Source organism: Apium graveolens, chromosome 3 (assembly GCF_009905375.1).
Source record: "Apium graveolens cultivar Ventura chromosome 3, ASM990537v1, whole genome shotgun sequence".
Classification (NCBI taxonomy): Eukaryota; Viridiplantae; Streptophyta; class Magnoliopsida; order Apiales; family Apiaceae; genus Apium; species Apium graveolens.
The window spans coordinates 76,749,465-76,767,903 of record NC_133649.1 but is presented as its reverse complement, the minus strand read 5'-3'; positions in this window follow the sequence as shown (position 1 = coordinate 76,767,903).

Genomic DNA, 18,439 nt, shown 5'->3' with positions numbered 1-18,439 from the left:
ATTATTCTTACAACCTTGCTATCTCACTACTGCCATAAGCTTTTGCTAGCTCGATCAATCATAATCTGGAATCCTAGCTCGAACATTGAACTGGGAAACCTCGTTATCAACCGTATCCTTCTCAACTGTAGAATACATAAAAAGATTCGCAAGAGTGAGCTAACTAGCTCAGCAAGTCATATTATCAATAACTGAGGTTAAACAATAATAAACGAGATGATTCAAAGGAATCAAGTTTTGTTAGATATATTTGATAATGTCATGGCTAATATGATTTATGTTTAGTTTTCAGATCTTACTTAAACAGGATAAATCAGTACTTACTGGAAGTCAGGACTTAAGGATATCAATACTTATATTATCAGGAGATAATCATCAGAAGATGGATATCAGAACTTAAGTGCTGAAGTATGTTCAGATAAGGATAGTAGCTGATTAAAGGAAAGAAGATCGAGATAAACATAAAAAGAGATATGCATGAAGAAGGAGTTCCGTGAAGAATGGAATACTTGGAAGAAAAGATATCTGATTGATATATTTTAGGAAGCAGAATTATATTCCATATCAATTAGCAATTATCTTGTAACTGTGTAGTATATAAACACAGACATAGGGTTTACACAAGAAGTGTTATCATATTCGAAGAGATTATTCATTGTAACCCTAGTAGCTCTCGTGATATTTGTTCATCACTGAGAGGTAACAGTTCTATACTATAACAGAGTTTATTGTTTTAATAAAGTTTGTTTTCCGTTACTTGAAATATTAAAAGTTCGATTTGATTGTATTTTACACTGTATTCACCCCCTCTACAGTGTGTGTGACCTAACAAGTGGTATCAGAGCCTATCTGTTAACGCACATACAGTTAAAGATCCAAACACAATCATGTCTGACACAGAAACTCCAGCTAAGCCTACCAAAACTGAAGAACCTCCAAAGACATAAATTCAAAGTCGGTATAAAACCATCAGAGTTCCCATACTGAGACCATCTGAATATGCCATATGGAAGGTGAGGATGACCATGTTTCTGGAAGCTACAGATCCAGAATATCTTGATAGAATCAAGGAAGGACCTCACAAACCAACCAAGCTCGCTGTTGCAGTTGCAGGTGAAGCAGCAAAGACCGTACCAAAGGAGAAGAGTGATTATACTGCTGAAGATATCGCATCAATTGCTAAGGATGCTAAGGTACGACACTTACTGCATAGTGCCATTGATAATGTAATGTCAAACAGGGTAATTAACCGCAAGACTGCTAAGGAGATATGGGATGCTCTGGAAACAAGGTGTCAGGGAACTGATACAATTAAGAAGAACATGAAGACAATACTCACTCAAGAGTATGAACACTTTGACTCAAAGGCTAATGAATCATTGACTGATTTATATGATAGATTTGTCAAACTCTTGAATGATCTGTCACTGGTTAATAAGGAGTATGATCTTGAAGATTCAAACCTTAAATTCCTGTTAGCTCTTCCTGAATGTTGGGATTTGAAGGCAACAACAATAAGAGACAACTACAGTCATGATGAAACAACTCTTGATGGAATTTATGGAATGCTCAAGACTCATGAACTTGAGATGGAACAAAGAAGCAAGAGGAAAGGAGGAAAGTCAAGGACAGTTGCTCTTAAGGCTGAAGAAGAATCCCCCAAGGCGGCTACCTCAAGAAAAGACAAGGGTAAAGCTCTTTTCACAAAGTCTGATACTGAGTCATCAAGTTCTGAAAGTGATGATGACTCAGATTCTGAAAGCTTGCCTGAGACTGATGCTGATGAGGAGATGATGAAGCTGTGTGCTCTTATGGTGAAAGGGATCACAAAGATTGCATACAGGAAGTTCAGGAAGGGAAAGAAGTTTTCCAGGAAAGGCACAAGTTCTGATAAAAAGAATTTCAGAAGATCTGAGGGGAGAGGAGGAAAGTCTGATAGAGGAGATTATACCAATGTCAAATGCTATAACTGTGGTGAGAAAGGCCACATATCTCTTGATTGCAAGAAAGTGAAGGGTGACAAAGGCAAGGCTCTGGTCACAAAGAAGAAAAGCTGGACAGACACCTCAGACTCTGAAAGTGAGGAGAACTATGCTTTGATGGCAAATGCAGATAAAGAAAGTGCTGAGAGCAGTTCTGAAGCTGCTGAAACAAAGGTACCTCAGACTACTTATGCTTTTCATACTGATGATATTAATGAGTTGAGAATATATCTTAAAACCATGTTTGTTAGTTATAGAGATCAAACTTTAACATGTGAAAGATTAACTTCTGAAAATCTTGCTTTTAAGAAAAGAAATGATTTCTTAGAAAAAGAGTTAGTTATGTTCCATCAAACTCAGAAGGATAAAGATGATGCTTTTTATGTTAGGGATGAAGTGCTAAAAATGAATGAATCTCTAAAAACTGAGTTAGAAAAGGAAAGAGAGATAATCAGGACTTGGACTAACTCTGGCAGAACAACTCAAAATTTGCTAAGTAGTGAAAATTGGAAAGAGGGCTTAGGTTATGGAGAGGATAAGAATGATAAAGGAACTGTAGAAATTAAGCCTGTTGTTAAGCAAAAGCCAAAGTTAAAACCTGTTAAGTTTGTAACTGTAAAGTCTGATAATGATAAATCAGAAGTTAAAGAGGGATTAACTTCTGACAAACTAAAACAGGAAAAGACAGCTGAAGTAAACATAGGGTTAATGACTAAGAAGCAGCTTAAGCATAAGCTGAAAGATGTTAAGAATGCAAACAAGGTAAAATCACCTAGGAAAAATAGGAATGGAAAGGAAGGTGTGAATAAAAGCAATGATTATAAACCTGTTCTTGATGCTCCTAGGAAAACATGTCATAACTGTGGAAGTTCTAACCATCTGGCTTCTTTTTGCAGGAAGAATAAGAACATAAACTCCTTACCTTCAAAATCAGGAGTTAAGAGTCAGTCAATTAGATATAAACCACAAAATCCTTGTTTTCATTATTGTAGTTTATGGCATTCCATTTATACTTGTAAGGAATATCATAGTTTGTACTATGATTATTATCAATTAAAACCTTCTTTGATGAAAGTTTCTATTGTTCCTTCTAGTGTAAATTCTGATTCAAAGTCTGATAGTGTAAGTTCTGATAAGAAAAATGTTAACATAAACTCTGATGCTAAATTCGTTGCAAATGTTAACAAACTTGATAAGGCCAAAGGATCCAAGCAAGTCTGGGTCCTTAAAACTAATCATTAGTGGTCTTTGTGATTGCAGGGCAACAGGAAAATATTCTAGTTCTGGACAGTGGATGTTCAGGACATATGACTGGAAATAAAGCCCTGCTATCAGACTTTATGGAGAAAGCTGGCCCAAGTATTTCTTATGGAGATGACAATATTGGAAAAACATTGGGATATGGCAATATCAATATTGGGAATGTCATCATTAAAGAAGTAGCTCTGGTCTCAGGACTTAAACACAATCTGCTGAGTATAAGTCAAATCTGTGACAGAGGTTATCATGTTGATTTCTTTGAAGAACACTGTGAAGTTGTGAGTAAATCTACAGGCAAAGTTGTTCTAAAAGGATACAGGCGTGGTAACATTTATGAAGCTAAGCTTTCAACAAGTACTGATGGTTCTGCAATCTGTCTGATGAGTAGAGCATCAATTGAAGAAAGCTGGAATTGGCATAAGAAACTCTCTCATTTAAATTTCAACAATATAAATGAACTAGTCAAGAAAGATCTTGTGAGAGGACTGCCAAAGTCAGTATTTGCTCCTGATGGCCTTTGTGATTCTTGTCAGAAGGCCAAACAAAGAAAATCTTCATTCAAGAGCAAGACTGAATCATCAATTCTTGAGCCTTATCATCTACTACATGTTGATCTATTTGGTCCAGTGAATGTCATGTCTATTGCAAAGAAGAAATATGCGTTGGTCATAGTGGATGAGTTCACCAGATACATATGGGTGTATTTCTTGCACACAAAAAGTGAAACTGCATCTATCTTGATTGATCATGTCAAACATCTGGATAAATTGGTCAAAGATTCTGTGAAAACCATAAGGAGTGATAATGGCACTGAGTTCAAGAATTTGATAATGGAAGAGTTCTGCAAAAACCATGGAATTAAGCAGGAATTTTCTGATCCTGGAACTCCACAGCAAAATGGAGTTGTTGAAAGGAAGAATAGAACTCTCATTGAAGCTGCACGTACAATGCTTGAAGAAGCAAACCTTCCAACCTATTTCTGGGCTGAAGCTGTGCAGACTGCTTGTTTTACTCAAAATGCAACACTCATTAACAAGCAAGGAAAAACACCGTATGAGATGGTGAAGAAAAAGAAGCCAAATCTGAAGTACTTTCATGTATTTGGATGCAAGTGTTTTGTTCTCAAGACTCATCCTGAACAGCTATCTAAATTTGATCTAAAAGCTGATGAAGGAATCTTTGTTGGATATCCACTTTCCACAAAAGCCTTCAGAGTCTATAATTTGAGAACAAGAGTGGTCATGGAATCTATCAATGTCTCTTTTGATGACAAGAATATTACTGGTCTTGAAGATTTTATTGATCATGATTAGCTGAGATTTGAAAATGAAGACTCAAGTTCTGATACTGAAAATCCTGACAGTCTAAGTCCTGATACTGTAAACTCTGATGGATTAAACTCTGATGTTATTGAAACTGTGGTGACTACGCCAAATGAAGATGCACCTATACAGGGGGAGCATACTCAAGAACATACCACATCTCAAGAAACATCAGAACATACATCTGGCTCTTCAAGTTCTGATTCGTCAAGTTCTGACAAGCCAAGTTCTGATAGTTCTGAAAATCTAAATTCTGAAGAATCCAACTCAGAGAGCATAGTTTCAGGGGGAGCATCAAAAAATGAAAATGAAGACAGCATGGATCATGGGGGAGCATCCAGTTCTAGAGAAAACCTTCCATCTGCAAGGAAGTGGACTAAATCACATACACCTGATTTGATAATTGGAAATCCTGATGCAGGTGTCAGAACTAGAACAGGTACTTCAAACGAATGTCTTTACAATTCTTTTCTCTCTCAGACTGAGCCAAAGAAAGTGGAAGAAGCTCTTCAAGATGCTGATTGGGTGCAAGCAATGCAGGAAGAGTTAAATGAATTTGAAAGAAACAAAGTCTGGACCTAGTGCCAAGACCAAAGAATAGATCTGTTGTTGGTACAAAGTGGGTGTTCAGAAACAAAACTGACAGTGATGGCATAATTACAAGGAATAAGGCAAGGCTGGTTGCAAAAGGATATTCTCAACAAGAGGGAATTGATTATGATGAAACATTTGCACCAGTTGTTAGGTTAGAAGCCATAAGGATATTTTTGGCTTATGCTGCTCACAAAAAGTTTACTGTCTTTCAAATAGATGTGAAAAGTGCTTTTCTCAATGGAGAATTGGAGGAGGAAGTATATGTTGAACAACCTCCAGGCTTTGTAGATTCCAAACATCCAGATTATGTCTACAGGCTTGATAAAGCACTTTATGGACTTAAGCAAGCTCCTAGAGCATGGTATGAGACCTTAGCTCAGTTTCTTCTGGAAAGTGGATTCAACAGAGGAACAATAGACAAAACACTGTTCTACCTCAACCATGGAAATGACTTACTTTTGGTCCAGATTTATGTTGATGATATCATTTTTGGGTCTACAAATGACAGACTTTGCAAGAAGTTTGCCAAACTGATGCAGTCAAGGTATCAGATGAGTATGATGGGGGAACTTAGCTATTTTCTGGGCCTTCAAGTCAAGCAAAATGAAGAAGGCACTTTTATTTGTCAAACTGAGTACACCAGAAACTTGCTGAAGAAATTTGGAATGCAAGATTGTTCAAGTGCATCCACTCCCATGGCCACTGCAATAAAACTGGATAAGGATACTGGTAAATCAGTAGATATTACTGATTACAGAGGTATGATTGGCTCTCTACTCTATCTAACTGCTAGTAGACTTGATATCATGTATGCTACCTGTCTTTGTGCAAGATTTCAAGCAGATCCAAGAGAACCTCACTTAACAGCTGTTAAAAGAATTTTTAAATATCTTAAGGGAACAGCTGATCTGGGATTATGGTATCCCTGAGAATCATATTTTAAACTAATAGTTACTCAGATGCAGATTTTGCAGGTTACAAAATTGACAGGAAAAGCACAAGTGGAAGCTGCCAATTTCTTGGAGGCAGATTGGTTTCTTGCTTTAGCAAGAAACAAAAGTCAATTTCCACATCAACTGCAGAAGCAGAATATATTGCTGCAGGAAGTTGTTGTGCACAGATTCTTTGGATGAAGAATCAGTTACTGGATTATGGGTTAACATATTTCAAAATACCTATTTACTGTGATAATCAAAGTGCTATTGCTATGACACATAATCCAGTTCAACACTCTATGACAAAGCACATCAGCATCAGGTACCACTTCATCAGGGAACATGTAGATGAAGGTACAGTGGAATTGCACTTTGTTCCAACAGATCAACAACTAGCAGATATCTTCACAAAACCATTGTGTGAAGCTACTTTTACAAGATTGGTAAATGAACTTGGAATAGTTTCAGTTTCTTTCTCTAAATCTGCTTAGTTTTGTTCTGTTGCATCAGACTTTATGATCAGTATTTACAGAATTCAATCTCTTTGTGTATTTTGTGCTTAAATGAAAAATATGTTTAAGTACTGACTGTTGTCTGATCAATGTTTCTTAACTCTGATAGTGATATGTCTGTTTAGGTAACTATTCAATCCTGTGAGGATAACTGTGCTAGATGCTGACCTAGTAGTCTTCAATAAACAAGGGATCCCATGTAAGAAGTAATTATTTCTGTGGAAATCTATTGACACAAGCAAATTTTGATAATTGAGCTTAGTTGAGTTTACTTTGTCTATCTTATTACTAAGTCACAAACTAGAATAATGTTGCTCATCTGTTAAGTTCTGATGCTAGTAAACCTGTTGAATGAACTAAGTGCTGATAAACCTCACTTATCAAAAAAAAAATGAAACAATGATTAAAAATCAGGTACTCCTTTGAGATCTAGAGTAAAAATGTGGAAGGGAAGACCCAAGTGCATTGCTGGTATTAAGTAATATGCATCAGAAAAGCAAATAAAATATTTTCTTGGTGACTTTTTACACTTTATGATTACTGGAGAAATACTCTGATAATAGCATAAATTCTGATAAGCAGTCGTGACTCACTTACACTGAGAAGCCACTGTAAAAAGGAATTTAAAAAGATGCACAAAATTAGCACACAATAGTTGAGGTGGACTCAAGCATGAACTCATTCAACAGTAGGTTTCAGGATAATGACAGCTCTTTAGCAAAGTTTTAGTTATGCCTTATTTCTAAGATGTACTGAAGTGAATCAGACTTTACTCTTTGTCTGATATTTAGCTTAATGCACACACTAACCACTCCATATGAATGATGAAAATCACTGTGGTGATCTATGTTGTTTTAGATAAACAGTCATTGTGTCACATTGCACAAATTCTGAGGACAAGTTTTGATTGCATGTTCTGATGATTATGTTCTGAAGAATATAAATCAGAATTTGTGTGAGGATTTACTAAGATAGGCATTCATTTTTTGAGTTAAGAGATTATGTTCTGATGACTGTTAAGTTCTGATATAAGTCTAAGTTCTGATATTCACGTCTGATTCTTTACTTGACTTATTTGTGGATAAAATTTGACAACAGTCTCAGTTTAAACCTGAATATGTTGAAGTGGAAGATTAATAGTCACTATGGTTAGGGATAGTGGTACTCGTACTTGAATAGTCAACTTTTACTTGCTTCTTGTGCGCATTAAACCATGTTTTCTCTTTCCAATTAATGTTTTTCTTTTTCCAAGTCTGGGGAGACGAGGTAGAATTAATTCCACCTGTAAGCATTAAATTTCTTTACGTCTCCTGACATTCTTTTGCCTATATAAGCAACCACTTCACATCAGCCTTCCCATCAAATCTTTTCTCACAAACTCACCTTCATACTTTTTATATCAAAAACACCATGGTCAGATACAATATGTTTTTGAACTACGAAACTTTCAACATGGAGCTGAGCTGTGCTGATTGGCAGCAGGAATGGCACGTTACTGCCATTCCTGATGAGATATGGGACTCCGTTCCACAGGAGGTACTCACCCACCTCCTGTTCTTCTATATGGATTACCATCGCCATCTGGAGCAATTGGAGGAGGAAAGGCTGGAAGCTCTCCGCCAGCAAGAGCGAATTATTCGACTCGCTATTCTGTTTGTCGAGAGTAGGAAGAAGAAATGATTTATTTTCTTCTTCCTATTTTTCTTCATCATCAGCCTTGCCCTGCTTCTTGAGCTAGGACAAAGGCTGTTGATGTTAGGTTTAGCAGCTTAGGGAAATCTTGTACAAGTTCTGATGTAATTTAAATTTCATGAATGTATTCTCTTGATATATTAATGAAATTTGTTTTTGTTTCAAGATCTTGTCTCTGAGATATTTTGTAATGCATTGATAAATCCTGATATATATTCATATTCTGATGACCATATAAATTCTGTTTTAACTTAAGTTCTGATTTTATTTTATCAGTACTTGCTCATCTGATTTATTATGGTCATTTTCACCTGATTTTTTTTTAATATTGATGTTGCAGTGATAAATAATTAAATAAGTGGGAACGGTTTCAATTTTGAATTAAAACTGTTTCACCTTGATTAATGGAATAACTGGGTAAGTGCAACGGTTTTTCCTTGAAAAACTGCAAGTGGGTAAGTAATGATTACTGTTTTCTCGAGCCCAGTAACTATCCGTTATTACTGCATGTCTGACAGGTGTCCAACGGTTACATTTTTTTTAAAGGTATAAGTAAGATAGAGAGAGGATTTTTTAATCTTTTATTTCCTTTCACACTTTTTCTCTCTATTTGCTTTTCCTCTCTTACTTCTTCTAACGTTGATTTTTCATATAGACATTATATCAAACACCTAACAGGCACTTACACATCTCGATTAATTTCATGGCACCAAAGGATTTAATCATTGATGGAGCTAAATTTGTTCCAAATAATTATGCTGCTATTCTTGATAATGCTGAAGCTCCATCTGAATTGCATTTTGTGCAAGATCTTCTTGCACATAGTGAAATCGGGTATGCGTTGACCCAACCTTCCGTCTTCTCAAGTCAACAAGTTCTGACACTTTGGAGGACTGGAAACTTTGATAATGGTGGTCCAAATGGTACTCCTAGTATTGTTTTCGAAGTGGGTGATTCTTCATATGCAGTCACTCCTGGTACAATACGTAAGGCTCTACATCTCCCAGAAGGGTGTACTTTTTCAATTCCAGAGGAATCAGCTCTTCAGGAGTTAATGGCCAGTTTGGGATATGAACAGAGTTTGGCAAAGCTTGGGTAGTTGAAACGGGCTCATATCAGGAGGGAATGGAGCTTCTTCTTCGACTGCATCACTAAAGCTTTTGGGAACAAGTGTTCGAATTTTGATGCCATCCCCATAATGAGTCAGCACATCGGGTATGCCATTATAAACCAAACTCATTTTGATTTTGCAACGGCTATAATTTGTTTTATTGGGGATAGGATGACAGAGGATAGGAATGTTGTCTACTTTGCTAGATTCTGTCAACTTATATATACTTTTTGTACTGATGAACCTCAACTAATTAGTACCTCAACTCCACCTTTTAAAGTTGCAAAATGATACTTTAATGACCTGGTAAATGCTGACACTAAGAAATCAGTGGTTAGACCTTTACAGATTCCTCAGTCTGTAAAACAGATCTTAGTAAATGTTGATCCTGATACTTATAAATCTGTTTATCCTGATGTCCAATCAACAACAACCTCCCAAACACCACAACAACCATCATCACCTACCACCCATACTACTCAACCTACATCAAGGCAATATCTTAGATCATATCTCTCAACTTCACATACAGTTTAACCCTCATCCTCAGAACCTCCTGTGAACCCTTCATCTTCTAAGCCTAAGAGGACAAAGACTGTTCCTCAAACACCTCAAAAGAAAAGGAGGATTGCTTTGAGAGATGAATCTGATACTGAGGAACAGGTTCCTTCTTCAGGACCTGTTGTTAAAGAAGCTGAGAAACTGACTTCTCAGAAGGCTTCTGGAATTGGGGGATCTAGGCTTCTCAAGAGGCTTAGAAGAATGACTGTTCCTGAAACTCCCAAGGAATCCATATCTACAAAGAGATACAAGAAACAGAGGGCAAAAAGGCCAGTTTCAGATGATGAAAAAGCAGCAGCTAAGGAAGGGGATCAGGAATCTCTGATCTCACAAGAAAAGGAATCTGCTCCAGTCTCTACTTCTCCATCAACTCCAACTCAGGAAGCTGTTACTGAAAAGGCCACCACACCATCTATATCTCCTGTTCAAAAATCTGTATCTCCTGTTGATCCAGGCACAAGTGCTGATATTGATATTCAGACCTTGGTTGTGCCTGAAGTAATTATCTTAGAAGCTCCAACAACAACTAATCCTTCAACAACACCTGTTACTGATGCTGTTCAAACTCCAGAGTTATCTACTCACACTGTTGTTTTATCAGAAGATACTGATTCTGTAAGTTCTGATGCTGCAAATGCTGGAGATACTGGTGATGCTGCTCTACAAGCAGATGCTGATGAAGCAGGTCCTTCAGAACATGCTCCTCAACAAACAGTTCTTAAATCTGAACTTGTTAAGAAGTTTGTTACAAGAGAAGCACCAGTACCTTGGAGTGAAACTCCTGCAGGACAGGAGTGGACTAAGGAATGGAACTCAGTCATCTGTATTGAGTACTAAACATTTACAAGGTCTTCCATGCAGAGTTACATCTCTTAAGGGAAGAACTAATGAAGCAAGAACAAGTTCACAAGATTGATAAGAAAAAGTTCTTCCAACCTACCTTTGACAGGATTGCTTATATTGAGAAGACTCAAGAAACACAACAAGCTCAGATTGATGATATTCTGAAAAATCAAGCTTCTCAGCAATCTCAACTTACTGAAATCCAAGCCTCAGTGGAATTGCTTGTCTCTCTTCTACTACATGCTGATGCCAAAAAAGGGGAGAAAGTAATTAAGTCCAAATGCAAGACTGACAAGACACTGAAAGGGAAGGATGATGAAAAGGATGATCAAGGAAACCCTGGAATGGGTAGAGGTCATAGTCAAGGTAGAGGTTTCTCATCAAAAAAAGCTGAAATCACAAGTCACAGGACAAGTTCTGATGCTGGTAAAAGGATAAGTTCTGATGAACTTTTAGATCTTGATGAAAAAATGTCAAGATAGTTATTTCTTCAGGAAAATCCAGGAATGGACTTGGAGAGTTTAATAAAAGAAGAAGCCAGACTTAAATCAGAAAAAGTCACATCTAAATCTGAAGCTTCTGGTAAAAAGACACTTCCAAAACTCAAAGGCATTGTGATAAAAGAAAGGACATATACTGAAGCAACATTGGCTAAATCACAACCGCAGATAGATCCAAGAACCAAGGGTAAAGAAAAGGTTGGTGAACCTATCAAGGTTTATGTGCCTCCTGAGAATGAAGAAATCACTGATGAAAAGGATGATCTTGCTCTGACTTCAAGAAAAGTTCTTAACACAACCTCTGACATAGCTCAAGTTGTTCAGATTCAAGAGAAAGTAAGTTTTGATATTCCAAAGAAGCAAGTAACCTCTGATATAGCTCAAGTTAATTTGATATCAGAAGATTGTTGGGTCCCAATGTGTTTGTAGAAGGGGGGGTTGAATACAAACAGTACCGAATAATCGAATTAAATGCGGAATAAAAAATGTGAAACAAAATTCAAGTTAAATAAAAATATTATTAAACTTGAAAGGTGTTACAACAACTGTATCGATTACAAGGTATTAATCTCAAATCAATTATCACAAATCTAGAATAAATTCGACATGAACTTTTTCTATTTTTGTAATAATTAGAATCAAATGCTAAACGCGATTTGAGATTAAGTTCTAGGGATTTTGATCCGCTAGATTGTTACACAAGAACAAGATAAATAATTCTAGTGGTTTGGATTTAACATTAACAAACTAGAATTTTGATCTTGATGTAAGCAGATGAAAAATGAAATATTTGCTGCGGCTGCTGTGTTCTTGACTTGTGTATTGGATGGATAAAAAAGAACTGCTGCTTGTCTGCTTCTTTTTAATCAACAGAATAGAATTGAACTGGCAAGACAATCCTGAGCTCAGCAAGACAATCGGTAGGACAATGGATTGAACTAGCAAGACAATCTGAATGAACTAGCATGACAATCAGAATGAACTAGCAAGACAATCCTCCTCCTAGTGTAACTTTCGGTGAGACTATTGAAAATGGCCTAGCATGACAATCGGTATGACAATCCTGATTGTCATGCTAGTTCATTTTCAATTGTCTTGCTGATTTAATGCAGATTTTAATCCAATTAAAATTCTGAAAATTCCTAAAATTAATTCAGAATTAATTAATCAATTAATTCAATTAATAAATAAATTATTCTTCGCAGATATAATTTATTTTCTTAATAAAATTAGATGACTTAATTAATTAATAGAGAATTAATTCTAGTCTTGAGTAGCAACCATTCTTCTGCAGATCTTCTGAAAATCACTGAAAATTATGAATCAATTCCACCACTTCAACGTTGACACTCGATGTACTGTCTGGTTCATGAGTGACTAACTTCCGTGACGTTTCTTCATGTCTTGACTCTGACACTTTGATTTTCTTCAGATTAAATCCTTGTAATTAATTGATACTCTGACGAGATCTCTGTCACTTGATTAAATCCACGATCTTGACTTATATCACTGAGGCATGATCAATTTCTTGAACTTCTTCCAGTGAATTAATTCCTCAAGTCTGTAGATGAACCTTGTCTCTGAATCCTTTGACAGATATTACTTTGCGAGATCTCTCTGATGGTAGTTCCACTATTTACTTATTACATTCTTATTTGAGTTGAGTTGAATCCTCGAATATACAAATAGGCTATGACATATGACTTACAATCTCCCCCTATTTGTTTGTTAGACAATAACACACAAATACCTAGAGGATAACTCAACTAACAAATAAGAAAAAGATATAAACATACATGCAAAGTAAATAGTAGAAAAGTTCTGGACTAGATTTAACATTTTCCAGATTCCAAGTAGATGTTCCTCTAGACTGAACATATCTTCAAGTAGTTCCATCTTCATTTGTACAACCACATTTCCTGTTGAGAAGCCCATATCTCTTGCTTCTCCCCCTATGAGAATCAACTGATTAAAGAAGATCACCTTCATTTTACCACCTCTCCCGTACAATAGGATCCGCAGATAAAAACCAATGGTACTCCCCTAACAGCTTCTTCCCTTATCAGAAAATCACCTTGTGTTTACCACCTCTCCCGTACAATAGGATCCGTAGTTACAAACAACAATGGTGTGGTGTAGTGTACATTTTTAGGATCTTTTTCTTCCTCCCTGCTATTTCTCCCCCTTAGTTGAGGAATCCTCCAAACTATTACTTAAGCTTCTATCTCCCCCTTAAAGAAGGAATGTATGCCGTCGTCTGAAGGAGTTCTCATATTTCACTTGGTTGGAAAAGAAATAACAAGTAGTTTCTCTTTCTACCTCACTGTGAGTGTGTGATTCTGTTTAGTGTACCTCACATGTGTTTCACTCTTCTCTCCACTCGTGTTTACACTCATTCTCACAAGTGTATCACTCTTCTCTCATAGCTCCATAATCCAGCTGTACCTGCAAGGAAAATCACCTTAGCCATCCTTAAAGGAGGTCACAGGTGGTGCAATGGGAGTTCACAAATCCCCATCCTTGTTAAACTCGTCAGATAAATCTGAGTCATAATCTACAAGTTGCTAGTTTCCCTTTTAGGGTTCCAGATTTGAATTCTGGGAAGGTAAACAATGATCCAACGATTTTAGCATAAAGATCAAAGTTCCCTTCTAATGTCTGTGAAGACACTTCCTTGTGACTTATCAGGTAATATCTGTATCATTGTCAACAAGTTGCCGATCTGCACCTATGTCAGATCCACTATCCGCAGATGCATCCAGGGGATTTAAGCCTGGGGAGGTAGATACTGACCACTGACATATGGCTTTTGGATCAGTATCCTCTCCTAACACCTGTAAAGGCAATTGGTCCACTAACGAACCTTGAACAATCGAATCTGACCTTAAAATGGTCGAAACTCTTGTTTCCGTCAACTCATCCTTTGTGTGTGTAACCTCTCCTTGTGCATCAAGAATTGTTTATGTTTGAAGTGGTGACACTACATCGGATACCTTGGCCGACAGGCAAAATTCAATAGACTCACCCTGTTGAGAGAATGAATCTAGTAACTGTTTTTGTGCCTTTTCAGCCATTACATCTTTTTGAGAAGATGTATGGGGGCTAGCAGTTGTCTCGGTTTAAATACTACTCATCTATGTAGGAGACAGAGCTACTGGGTTGACTACAGAACCTTCCTTATGTGGTGCACTAGGCACTATCTCCCTCACGCTCATTCATACTACTTTTAGTGGTAAAAGAGTGTTGGTTGGTTCTGTTTTTGTGTTTGTCTTTACAGTCTGGGATAGATGTTGTGGGTTTTCAACCTCATGACTGTCAATGAAAGAAAGTCATTGGAGACTGAACCTGTAACACAGAACATATGGTGATAGAGAGAAAATGATTTACAATAGTGATTTCAAAAGATTTTACACGAAATAAGAAATCACTAATGTAGAAAGAAGTTTGATTTTGTTTTTCAATATGAATGAGTTTTTGATAAAACATTGATCACTTAGGGTAAAGTCTAAGTAATTCTCATTCATGTCAAAAGCTTACAAATATCTGCAACATAATGTTAACAAGATATCATTGACCGATACTTGTCAAGTACTTTAGATACTAATTGTTATGTTGCATAATCAATATACCACTGCACATATAAAACAATATGATTGTGCTTAGTGATAAAATAGTTATAAATATAACGACTCTACTAGTTCATATGAAATTATAACTTCTGTTAGAGTGCCATACCATGTCGTTGACGATTGCTTGAGCAGTATACTAGTTCATACCAACCTGAATTGAGATTGAAGAAGAGATTGCATAGTCCAATAGATCTACAACTGCAAAGTCCATGAACTGTGGTGCACTGACTTCCTCTTTTAACTCACCAACCAAGAGTACACTTGTACACATCTTACTAGAGTACAATTCCAAGTGTAATGTGCAGCAGGTGTCTGATATGTCGTAATATTCTCAAGTCTAATCACTGGTGCTATATGTTGGATACTGCTTCCTGATAATAACCTAGCACAATATACGAAATTACAATGATAACATTCCCAGCTTGCAAACAGCCATATCCCTCAGATAAACCTTTGCTGTTATCTCCAAAGGTAATCAGGGGGCCAGCTTTCTCAATCACATTTGATAGCAGGGCTCTATCTCCGGTCATATATCTTGATGATCCACTGTCAAGAATCCACACTACCGGTTACACCTGTATACTGCCCTGCACTTCAAATGGATTAGACCTTCTTCGGAACCCAAACTTGGTTGGGCCCGGCATACTTGTAGAACTGTCCTTTGTCAGACAAAACAACATTTTTAATTTTAACGATCTCAACATTTTCAATGACTGAACATTTGACCTTGTAAATAGCCTTAACAAATTTCTGGTTAGGCTTAGGCACAAATGTCTCCTTTCTAGCCTTAGAAGGACTAGCAGTCTTAGACCTATCATGCTTCTTGTTATTCACATGCTGACGAGGAGTAGTCTTATCATTAGACACATGCTTACCATTAAAATAAGCATACATCATATTAAAAGCACAAGACATACAATTAGCAACACCACATGCTTTATGAGAGTGATTAATAGCAGGTAATTTATGCATGGTAGATATGGCATTATTGTTATCCAACTCATGTGTGTCTGAGTTAGTCTCAGTTGCTTTCACAACTTTGACTGGAACTTTCGACTCACTTGACTTGGAAACAATCTTCTCATTAGCATGATCCTCAGCACGTATTTCTTCTTGAATAACAGAAGAGGTCGCATCAAATGGTTCAGCAATTGATGCTTTATAGAGGGGTTCATCAACACCCTTAAGCACATGTGGTACTTCCCTCCCTTTAGCACATACATGAGGAGGGGAGTTTATGCCTAATTCTCCAATAGCAACATTGTAATCATAACCTATTCCAGATGTTTGATTAACAGCTTGCTTACTGTAGAACTCTTTAGCCTTCGAACAAGAATTGAAGTAGGCTCTAACCTTAGTCTCAAGACCGGTGATCTTGTCTTTGAGAATAGTTTCGAGTTTTCTATAACAGTCAACTCTATTCTCTAGGAAAGATACCTGTTCTTTTAATTTGTCTTGATTAATGTGCACAAGTCTTAATTCATTGACCTCTTTCTCAAGGTCTGTGATCTGTAAACTTAACAGTTCATTATCACGACGTGCACAATCTAAGTTACCTCTTAGATGATAAACCATTTCAGCATCAGAAAGTTTTACCTCTATTCTTGACGATGAAGCTTTTCCATCAATAGCCATAAGAGCAAGATTTCCTTCATCTTCATCTTCACTGTCAGTATCATCCCAGCTTCTTCCCTTTGCCAGATAAGCCCTTTCAGAGTTCTTTCTTACTTGCTTTGGCTTCCTACATTCTGTGGCAAAGTGTCCCAACTCATTGCAGTTATAGCATCTAATGGTGCCCCGATCAACCATCCCTGTTTGGTATCCACCACTGCTGGTGTTAGAGGATGAAGATCCACCTTTCTGGAATTTGTTGTAGTTGGACTTGTACTTCAGCTTGGGATTCCTCTTGAATCTGACATGGGAGAATCTCTTGACAATTTGGGCCATTGACTCATCTTCCAATTGCTCCAGCTCTTCCAAGGAATAAAAATCATCACTTGATTGATTTGTAGTAGGAGGATCATATTCTGCTACTAACATATTTTCCTCAGCCTTGGAATACTGTACCATTCTCTCCAATTGTTGAGATTGCTGTTGTTGTTGACCTTCAGCTACAAGTGCAGTAGATGTGCTGACCATTCTATCCTTCCCGTAGACTTCCTTCTATTGAATCTGCTCCAACTCATAAGTTTTTAACACTCCATAGAGCCTGTCCAAAGAAATCTCACTCAGATCTCTAGCTTCTCTAATGGCAGTGATTCTATGTTCAAGATGAGCTGGCAGTGTTAAAAGGAACTTTTTGTTGACCTCCCTGGTTGAATAATACTTTCCATTGATGTTCAGGTTGTTGATCAACGCATTGTACCTCTCAAACACTTCAGTAATTCCTTCTCCTGGATTTGATTTGAAATGTTCATATTCAGAGGTTAGGATTTCCAACTTGTTCTCCCTAACTTCCTCTGTGCCTTCATTAATCACCTCAATAGTTTCCCACATGTGTTTGGAATTTTTACAGTTCATCACATGTCTGTTCATCAAGGGATCAAGGGAATCAATTAATATTAATTGAAGGCTGGCATCCAAGGAGGCTTCTTCCTTCTCAGCAGGAGTAAAATCTTCAGGCTCTTTTGGATAGGTTCTAGCTTCAGTAGTCACCACACCATCTATTATTACCTCCAGTTCAATAACCATCGGAGTTTTTATACCCTTCTTTAACAAGTTTGAATATTTGGGATTTGCAACTTGTAAAAATAATAGCATCTTCTTCTTCCACATGATATAATTCTCTTTATCAAATTGTGGAATTTTAACGGTTCCAACTTTATGTGAAGTCATTATGAATTTTTGAATAAATAAAAATTCAAGGAGTTGAAAAATCACAAAAGTCTAGGATCTTGATTTGTTCGTTAATCAGAAGGCTCTGATACCAATTGTTGGGTCCCAATGTGTTTGTAGAAGGGGGGGTTGAATACAAACAGTACCGAATAATCGAATTAAATGCGGAATAAAAAATGTGAAACAAAATTCAAGTTAAATAAAAATATTATTAAACTTGAAAGGTGTTACAACAACTGTATCGATTACAAGGTATTAATCTCAAATCAATTATCACAAATCTAGAATAAATTCGACATGAACTTTTTCTATTTTTGTAATAATTAGAATCAAATGCTAAACGCGATTTGAGATTAAGTTCTAGGGATTTTGATCCGCTAGATTGTTACACAAGAACAAGATAAATAATTCTAGTGGTTTGGATTTAACATTAACAAACTAGAATTTTGATCTTGATGTAAGCAGATGAAAAATGAAATATTTGCTGCGGCTGCTGTGTTCTTGACTTGTGTATTGGATGGATAAAAAAGAACTGCTGCTTGTCTGCTTCTTTTTAATCAACAGAATAGAATTGAACTGGCAAGACAATCCTGAGCTCAGCAAGACAATCGGTAGGACAATGGATTGAACTAGCAAGACAATCTGAATGAACTAGCATGACAA